Source organism: Pseudophryne corroboree, chromosome 2, assembly GCF_028390025.1.
Source record: "Pseudophryne corroboree isolate aPseCor3 chromosome 2, aPseCor3.hap2, whole genome shotgun sequence".
Taxonomy (NCBI): Eukaryota; Metazoa; Chordata; class Amphibia; order Anura; family Myobatrachidae; genus Pseudophryne; species Pseudophryne corroboree.
Window position 1 is genome coordinate 1024664447 of NC_086445.1, and position 10191 is coordinate 1024674637.

The 10191-nt window shown below is 44.6% G+C and overlaps 1 pseudogene; it reads right to left on the bottom strand.

Annotated features, from left to right (window-relative positions):
* Positions 1-6209: 6209 nt before the first annotated feature.
* LOC135052667 (5S ribosomal RNA) lies at positions 6210-6328 on the bottom strand (annotated as a pseudogene).
* Positions 6329-10191: the final 3863 nt, after the last annotated feature.

Genomic DNA, 10191 nt, shown 5'->3' on the forward strand with positions numbered 1-10191 from the left:
TCACTGCTGCTGGCATGTTACTGGGCGTTACCCCTGCTAGTATAGTACCGTCCCTGCTGCTGGCATGTTACTGGGCGTTAGCCCGGCTAGTATAGTACCGTCACTGCTGCTGGCATGTTACTGGGCGTTACCCCTGCTCGTATAGTACCGTCACTGCTGCCTGCATTGTACTGGACAGTACTCATTGCTTTACAACTGGCAAAATACTGCACGTTACTACTGCCAGCATATTACTATTCTCTAATGCTGGCATATTACTTGGTGTTCCTATGGGTATATTACTGGGCATTACGATTAGTAGGAAATAACCTTCATGACTGCTGGTATATTAACATTTTCGGCAGAAGTGAGTGAGAACGGTGATGTGTTATGTTCCTGGCACCACAATGCACTATCACTGCATACCAGTCACGCTAAGAGGTGGGGATATGGGAAATGCAGTTTTACCGCTCAGCATAGGCCAATGGTGAGACCAGGGTCACTCTGGAATGGAAGCTGCGGGCAGGGTATTACAGATCCAGCAATTACAGAGCTCCCCTCCACCATTAATGGGCAGCATTGAGAGGAATTCTGGTGCTGAGAGTGTTAACGAAGGAAGCATTAACTGTGGAGCACGCGGTGCGTCCTGTCAGCAGCACAAATTACCTGACAGTCAGAAAATCAATAAACATCCCGGTGACAAGACCAAAATGAGTTATTTTCTCTGATCACTATCTTTCTGGCCAATATGTACTTAGAGGAAACAAAATGCATCTGGACGTGTTGTGGCGACTGACTCCACAATCCTGTGTGGAGGGGAGAATGCCGCCATAACGGCTAGACCTCAGCGCTGCTTTCACAATATGACAAAAGTACAAATATTTTATTGTCTTATTTGTAATTAGATTGGGCAAAAGCTTTATCTGGCATTACCCTTACAGAAATATTCCTAATATGTGATTCTTATACTCCGTTCCTTTCACAGCTGTTTATCATTTATTGGTTGCTCACTGAGTGATGCCACACTCCTTAAAAAGATCCACACTCAATTCAAGACAATAAATAATTTGTGGATATGGAAAATTGCAGCTACAGCTTCTTCTTTTATCCATCAGGAACCTATTTTGTTCCATATTCTCATGTATTTACAATCATATTCGCCAGTTCCTTCTGCGGGTTCCGTTGAGCCGCGGCGGCTTTGCAGAATTGATTTAGGCTGATTCCTCTCCAAAGCAAAGCAGAGATTTAGGTGCCTATTTATTAACATTATTTTTACCAAATTAATGTGAAAAAGGGGGTTTCACACCCTTTTCACATTATTTTAGTATCACCTGAATGTATTAGAGGGCATTTGGAGCAGTTTTCATAAAAAACTGCTCTACGGGGGTCATTCCGAGTTGTTCGCTCGTTGACGATTTTTGCTATGCTGCGATTTGTTGCTAACTGCGCATGCGCATGGTACGCAGAGTGCATGCGCTAAGTTATTTAACACAAAACTTAGTAGATTTGCTGGTGTTCGAGCGACGCTTTTCAGTCGCACTGCTGATCGGTGAGTGATTGACAGGAAAGGGGCGTTTCTGGGTGGTAACTGAGCGTTTTCCCAGGAGTGTGCTAAAAAACGCAGGCGTGTCAGGGAAAAACGCAGGAGTGTCTGGAGAAACGGGGGAGTGGCTGGCCGAACGCAGGGCGTGTTTGTGACGTCAAGCCAGGAACTAAACGGACTGAGCTGATCGCAATCTGTGAGTAGGTCTGGAGCTACTCAGAAACTGCAGGGAATTATTTATTAGCAGTTCTGATAATCTTTCGTTCGCAATTCTGCTAAGCTAAGATACACTCCCAGAGGGCGGCGGCCTAGCGTGTGCACTGCTGCTAAAAGCAGCTAGCGAGCGAACACCTCGGAATGACCCCCTAAATCCTTTACGTGTCTTTTTTTTTTAGTAACCCAGATCGCATTCCCCATACTTAGTTATAACTGGAAATGACATGTGGCCGAATTTACAAAAGTTTTTTTATTTTTTTTAAATACCGCAGTGAGCCCTGTGATAATCTCGCAAGCTCAGGCTGGCAAATTCACAGGGCAGCACTGCGATTTACACCCTTTGCCCAGCTTTCTCTGCCCCCTGGCAGTGCATGTTCCAGGCACACAAGCTGATCACAGTGTAAAAACCCCCCAAAGACATACTTACCAAAGGAGCCGGTGTCTGCCGCTCCAGGAGGCTGCCGGGGGATGGGGACTCGGCGGCGGCCATGGCGGTTGTGACGGGTGGCAGCGCATGTGCAGCAGGCCATCGGGGTATTTTTTATTAAAAATACCCAGATGAAGCTGCGGAGTATCATCGCAGGGACAGAGCTTTACCGCAAGCTCTGTCCCTGCATGTGATAATTGATACATCCCTGCGATGTATTCAATTATTGAAGTGCAAGTTTGGTCGAGATCACCTGTCATCGGCATCATTAGATGCGGATGGTGATAAATAGGCCTCTTACTGGGAGATTTCTCTGTGTACAGGGAGCCACATCTGGTTTACATTTTGCATATACATAGGTAAATTTACTAAGGGGCCTATTTATCACCATCCGCATCCAGGAAGCGGATGACAGGTGATAAAATCGCCCAAACTCTCACTGCGATAATTGATTACATCACAGGGATGTATCAATTATCGCGTGGAGGGACAGAGCTTGCGGTCAAGCTCTGTCCCTGCGATGACACTCCGCAGCATCATCGGAAAATACCCTATTGCCCTGCTGCGCATGCTCCGCCCCCCACCGACATCGCCGCTACCGCTACCACCCGGTCGACCCCCCCGTTGCGACTAACCCCGCGTGCCACGGACCCCCTCCCCAAGAAGATCACTATACTCAACAGTCCATGGAGCCGGTCCACGCTGCTTCTGCTGGGCTGCCCGACGCCGGATCCTGTGCACTGTGACCCCCGGTGCTGTAAAGTGCACTGCCGCTTTGTAGCATCACTTTACTGCACCGGGGTCACATTGCAGCACATGGGGGACCCGGCATCGGTCATTGGAGCAGCGGACAACGGCTCCCTGGACAGGCAAGTATGGTTTTGGGGTTTTTTTATTTTTATTTTTTACTTTTTACTCTGTGATCAGCTTGTGTGACCATCAGACACACATAGCTGATCACTCTGCCAGGTCCCCGCTCAGCTTTCTCTGCCAGGGGCAAATGTCTCCCTATTGCAGAGCTGCCGAGATTATCACAGGACACACTGCGGTATTTTTTCACAATTTTTTTTTAGTAAATTTGGCCACATCACATTTCCCATTATAAGTATGGGGAATGCGACGTGGGTTACTAAAAAAAAGTGAATTAAAGGGTTTGGAGCAGTTTTTCATGAAATTTTCTCCAAATGCCCTTTAATACATTCAGGTGATACTAAAATAATGTGAATAGGGTGTGAAAACAGAAAACTCCTTTTTCACAATATTTTAGTAAAAATAATGTTAATAAATAGACCCCTTAAGCTTTTAAAACAGAGAATTGGTAATGTTGCCAATAGCAACCAATTAGATGCTGTCTCTTATTTCTCTAGATCCTATTGACATTTAAAGTAGTCCAACTTGGGATGTCTGTCTGTGGGGGTTTTATTTTTTCTTCTTTTTCAAATGATTTTCCCTTGCTGTTATTAATTAATTGCATTGACTTAAAGGTTTTTTTGTTTTGTTTTTGTTTAAGATAACAGCTTTAAAGATTAGTGGTTGGCAGGAGAGAGGAGTACTCGGTGCAGGAATGAATGACATATGACTGGTTGTTAGTGACTGCATACAATCATGTGCCACTTCCTGCGTGCGGATCATTCCCGGGCATTGAATGCCCCCCTATTTTAAACATAATTTTAAGACATGGGCATTTTAAAAACCCCTGCACTGGATGCCTGCAGTTTATTTCATAACCATTGAATTGTTCACTTAGGGAATCTGTGATTGACAGACTGTAAATCTTAAGCTGGGTACACACTAGACGATATGTCGCCCGATCCCGCGGAAAGTATCGACGTATCGGGTACATCATCTAGTGTGTAGCCATGATATGCGCGCTCCAGCAGGTTGCTACCAATATCCCCCTGAAGCAGAATGCAGCATGTCACGTGCCACCCCGCCCCCCCCCCCCCCCCACCACCCCCGTAGAATCCGGCATCGCCATGCTTCGGGCTGGGTACACACCTATGAATAGTTGTAAGGGAATCCCTGGATTTGTAGTTCCACACTGCCTGGAAAGTCACGTTTTGCTCACATCTTGCCTTGATAGAATTAAAATGAGGAAAATCCCTTCTGCATGTTCTCCACTAGATGTCAGCAGAGAGCCACATATGCGAACCACGTTTGCACTTCGTACTTCCCTAGTAAATAGTAGAGATGAGCAGGTTCGGTTCCTCGGGATCCGAACCCCCCCGAACTTCACCCATTTTACACGGTTCCGAGGCAGCCTCGGATCTTCCCGCCTTGCTCGGTTAACCCGAACGCGCCCGAACGTCATCATCCCGCTGTCGGATTCTCGCGAGATTCGGATTCTATATAAGGAGCCGCGCGTCGCCGCCATTTTCACTCGTGCTTTGGAGATGATAGTGAGAGGACATGGCTGCGTACTCTCAGTTTCTGTGTTCAGTGTGCTGCAAATATCTGTGCTCAGTGTGCTGCAAATATCTGTGCTCAGTGTGCTGCAAATATCTGTGTAGTCCACTGCTCTACCTCTGTGTCGTCAAGTATACTATACATCCATACCTGTGCTGCATTTTAGTTGTGCGCAGTATATAGTAGGAGGACAGTGCAGAATTTTGCTGGCCACCAATATATAATATATAGCAGTACGGTACAGTAGGCCATTGCTATTGATATATTACTGGCATATAATTCCACACATTAAAAAATGGAGAACAAAAATGTGGAGGGTAAAATAGGGAAAGATCAAGATCCACTTACACCTTGTGCTGAAGCTGCTGCCACTAGTCATGGCCGAGACGATGAAATGCCATCAACGTTGTCTGCCAAGGCCGATGCCCAATGTCATAGTAGAGAGCATGTAAAATCCAAAAAACAAAAGTTCAGTAAAATGACCCAAAAATCAAAATTAAAAGCGTCTGAGGAGAAGCGTAAACTTGCCAATATGCCATTACGACACAGAGTGTCAAGGAACGGCTGAGGCCCTGGCCTATGTTCATGGCTAGTGGTTCAAATTCACATGAGGATGGAAGCACTCATCCTCTCGCTAGAAAACTGCAGTGCCACTCCTAGATGGGCCAGGTGTTTGTGTCGGCCACTTGGGTCGCTTAGCTTAGCCATCCAGCGACCTCGGTGCACCTCTTTTTTTCTTTGCATCATGTGCTGTTTGGGGACTATTTTTTAAATCTGCCATCCTGTCTGACACAGTTAACAGAAATTTGGTTTGGTTCCGCACAGGAAAAATGTGGTAATGATGAACATAGATTAATACACAGATTGTAGAAAACTGTTCAGGGAATGACCAACGATACTAAATTTCAATTTAAAGATTCTTAATGAAGACATCTAAATAATTATTAGGGTTGGTGGTGCTCCCAGAGTCAGTAATAGTTAAAGCAAAGAGAAGAAAAAAGAAAGACTCTGTGTTGGGGCACGCTTAGAATTTGAAATAAGTTTATTAAAACTTAACATTTAATTGGTAACGAATAAAAGTAATGAGGAGTTTGATACAAAAAAATTGTTCAAGAACACAAAGTAAACATATGTATTGACAGAAATCAGGATAAGCCTGATACAAAATTATGGGCACCTGTGGTGAAAAATATACTGAAAAACATAAAAAAATTACAATTTTTTTATTTTTATTTTTTTTTAAATATTATTAAGGTGCCTGAGTTAATCAAAATTCAAAATTAGGGTAGAGGTAAATGATATGTACATATAATCACCGCAGTGATAATTGTAGGTAAGCACCTAATCTAAAAACCTCATGGGAATAGATGAGAGGCACAAAGGTTCATAATTGAAATGTCAAATGACTAAGGGTAATCACCTGGTAGAGATTCTGTTTGCTAAAAGGCTAGTTCCTTATAGATAACAAAGCATTTAAGAGAAAAGTATGATTATTAAAGATACACAAAAGCATTGATAAATAAGCCTAAAGGCAAAGCCAAATGTAGATAAATAGAAGGTTTGCGGGAAAGTTGGATAAGGAATAGGTAAGTTCAGAAGTTGCTCTAACGCTTCTGCTGTTTGTGATCAGAGGTCACAATCTTACTGCACCTGATATTCCCAAGGGGTCACCCTATTAGGTACTGATCAGGCTTATCAGCGCTTAGCTTCCAAGGTCGGATGAGATTGGGCGTTGCTGCTGAAATATGGCAGTAATAAACACTAGGACACAAATGAGAGAGTGTAATGAGTAGTGAGCAACAAGGTACTTCTGCTGTCCAGTTTCTAGCGCAGATTCTCTGTTGCTGTGAGCATTGCAGAGAGTGGTCTCGCATCTGGATGAGAGGGTACTAAAAATAGAAGTGAGATATGCTCAGAATAGGGAGGAAACCCTGCCTTCTGCTGTCCACTGTCTTATATAGATATATAGCGGACAGTGGATGAGAGAGGTGGGTTAGGCTTACCTATTGAAAAAAAGGTGGTGGGAAAATTAGAAGAAGGAGGAGAAATGGTAATGTGGTGAGATCACAAATTAACAAAAAATTAAGTAAATTATGAAATAAAACAATCATGAAATCAACGATTAATTGGAAAAAGGAAAGTAAACACAGGCTGCATGGTAAAGGTTTACCAAAATGGGTATAAGACCCTGTTTATGCAGAAGGGATTCTGCAAAAAAGTATTACATTTAAAAGGAAATACCAAAAAGTGGTTTAGAACAATAATTAAGGATCAAAAATAGCAAACATGGAAAAAACAATATTGATTATATATCAGTATCAGTTAAATAACTGGAGTCCAAATGGGCACATACAATACCAGGGAGTCCCAGAAAGTGATCTGAACTAAAAAGAGTTCAGCATCACTGAGCACAGACGGACCGTTTCACCAGGGTGGCTTGTTCAAAAAACAAAAGTTCAGTAAAATGACCCAAAAATCAAAATTAAAAGCGTCTGAGGAGAAGCGTAAACTTGCCAATATGCCATTACGACACAGAGTGTCAAGGAACGGCTGAGGCCCTGGCCTATGTTCATGGCTAGTGGTTCAAATTCACATGAGGATGGAAGCACTCATCCTCTCGCTAGAAAACTGCAGTGCCACTCCTAGATGGGCCAGGTGTTTGTGTCGGCCACTTGGGTCGCTTAGCTTAGCCATCCAGCGACCTCGGTGCACCTCTTTTTTTCTTTGCATCATGTGCTGTTTGGGGACTATTTTTTAAATCTGCCATCCTGTCTGACACTGCAGTGCCACTCCTAGATGGGCCAGGTGTTTGTGTCGGCCACTTGGGTCGCTTAGCTTAGTCATCCAGCAACCTCGGTGCAAATTTTAGGACTAAAAATAATATTGTGAGGTGTTCAGAATAGACTGGAAATTAGTGGAAATTATGGTTATTGAGGTTAATAATACTATGGGATCAAAATGACCCCCAAATTCTATGATTTAAGCTGTTTTTGAGGGGTTTTTGTAAAAAAAAACACCCGAATCCAAAACACACCTGAATCCGACAAAAAATTTTCAGGAAGGTTTTGCCAAAATGCGTCCGAATCCAAAACACGGCCGCGGGACCGAATCCAAAACCAAAACACAAAACCCGAAAAATTTCCGGTGCACATCACTAGTAAATAGTTATTAAGGTTTTACTGATAAGATGCATACACACTTGCCTATAAAATGAACAGCGTCGCTCATTTTCACCCTTCCTGAGCGACATTGTTCACTTTCTCAGCAAGTGTGCATGTCGGCGACGACAACTGATGCGCGTCCCCGCTGGTCATTAAAAACCCTCGCTGTCAGCCGTGCATACATGCTCAATCTGGACTGTCGTCCAAGAGCTGCCTGCACGGCCCGGCCGCGGCATGACGTCGCTGAGTGATATGTCGTCATATCGCTCAGTGTGTATGCCCGTCCACCATCCGCCCGGGAGAGGGAAACACTAGATGACGTCGCTCATAGAGCACATCGTCTAGAGCATCTTAACTACAACTATCTAGCATACCTCCCAACATGACCCATTCTATGATTGCCCTCACCCTGCTGAACTAGTTAATTGACGAGAAAGGTGTTTTATCACAGGTGATGGCAATCATAACTTAAGAGGGACGTATAGGAGCAGAGCATTCTGTCCCTCCAGGAGTCCCATCCTTGCAGAAGATCTGTTCAATTTTGCCGGCTGTCGGGACCCCAGCGGTCAGGATACTGACGCCGGAATCCCAGCAAAACAGGACTATTCCCTCTCGTGGCTGTCCACGACACTCATAGAATGAGAATACATCCTGTGGCAAGTGTAGCGAGCCCGGAAGGGGACTCTTTGCACTCGACCCGCTGTCTGCATTCTGGCGGGTTAGATGCTGCCATCGGGATATGGATAGATGGCATTCCGTCTGCCGATAATTTGTATGTATTAAGTTGGGAGGTATGATTAGTGTTTGATCTGCCAGCGTCTGAGTGTAAACCTGCACATTATCGCCTGTGGGCAAGGAAAGGGCCTAGGTATCGTTGTCTGAGGCAGCAATTGAAAGGTGCAGCATTGTAAAATGTGCACATTTGCTGAATTATATAAGGCCAGATTCAGAGATGGATGTAAATGGACAGCAGCTACGTCTTTGGATGCAGCTGCTGTGCGAAAATATGTAAAACCAGCAGGAGGCATCTGTAGTAGAAGACTTCCTCTGCATGCTTTTGTGATCCGCTGTTGTATCTGATAACTCAGCATCTGATCACCAGTGTGCAGAGGCGGAGCCACCGGCAGTGTAGGTGATACATGTCACCGAGGCCTGACGCAGTAAAGGAGCCCACAGCCAGCGGAATTACAATGAGTTACTCTGATTATATGCTGCCACTGCACCGTGGGCCGTGTATAAGGAGCACTACTGTGTGGCGTAACATGTATAAGGAGCACTGCTGTGTGCCATAACATGTATAAGGAGCACTACTGTGTGGCGTAATGTGTATAAGGAGCACTAATGTGTGGCGTAATGTGTATAAGGAGCACTACTGTGTGGCATAATGTGTGTAAGGAGCACTGCTGTGTGCCATAACATGTATAAGGAGCACTACTGTGTGGCGTAATGTGTATAAGGAGCACTAATGTGTGGCGTAATGTGTATAAGGAGCACTACTGTGTGGCATAATGTGTATAAGGAGCACTAATGTGTGGCGTAATGTGTATAAGGAGCACTGCTGTGTGGCATAATGTGTATAAGCAGCAGTGCTGTGTGCCATAACGTGTATAAGTAGCACTACTGTGTGGTGTAACATGTATAAGGAGCACTGATGTGTGCCATAATGTATATACGGAGCACTGCTGTGTGGCTTAACGTGTATAAGGAGCACTACTGTGTGGCGTAACGTGTATAAGGAGCACTGCTGTGTGCCATAACGTGTATAAGGAGCACTACTGTATGGCATAACGTGTATAAGGAGCACTACTGTGTGGCATAACGTGTATAAGGAGCACTACTGTGTGGCGTAACGTGTATAAGAAGCACTACTGTGTGGCGTAACGTGTATAAGGAGCACTGCTGTGTGCCATAACGTGTATAAGGAGCTCTACTGTGTGGCATAATGTGTATAAGGAGCACTGCTGTGTGCCATAACGTGTATAAGGAAGGACCACTACTGTGTGGCGTAACGTGTATAAGTAGCACTGCTGTGTGCCATAACGTGTATAAGGACCTCTACTGTGTAGCATAATGTGTATAAGGAGCACTACTATGTGGCATAACGTGTATAAGGACCACTACTGTGTGGCGTTACATGTATAAGGAGCACTGCTGTGTGCCATAACATGTATAAGGAGCTCTACTGTGTGGCATAACGTGTATAAGGAGCATTACTGGGTGGCATAACGTGTATAAGGAGCATTACTGGGTGGCATAACGTGTATAAGGACCACTACTGTGTGGAGTAACGTGTATAAGGAGCACTGCTGTGTGGCATAATGTGTATAAGGACCACTACTGTGTGGCGTAATGTGTATAAGGAGCACTGCTGTGTGCCATAACGTGTATAAGGAGCTCTACTGTGTGGCGTAATGTGTATAAGGAGCACTGCTGTGTGCTATAACGTGTATAAGGAGCTC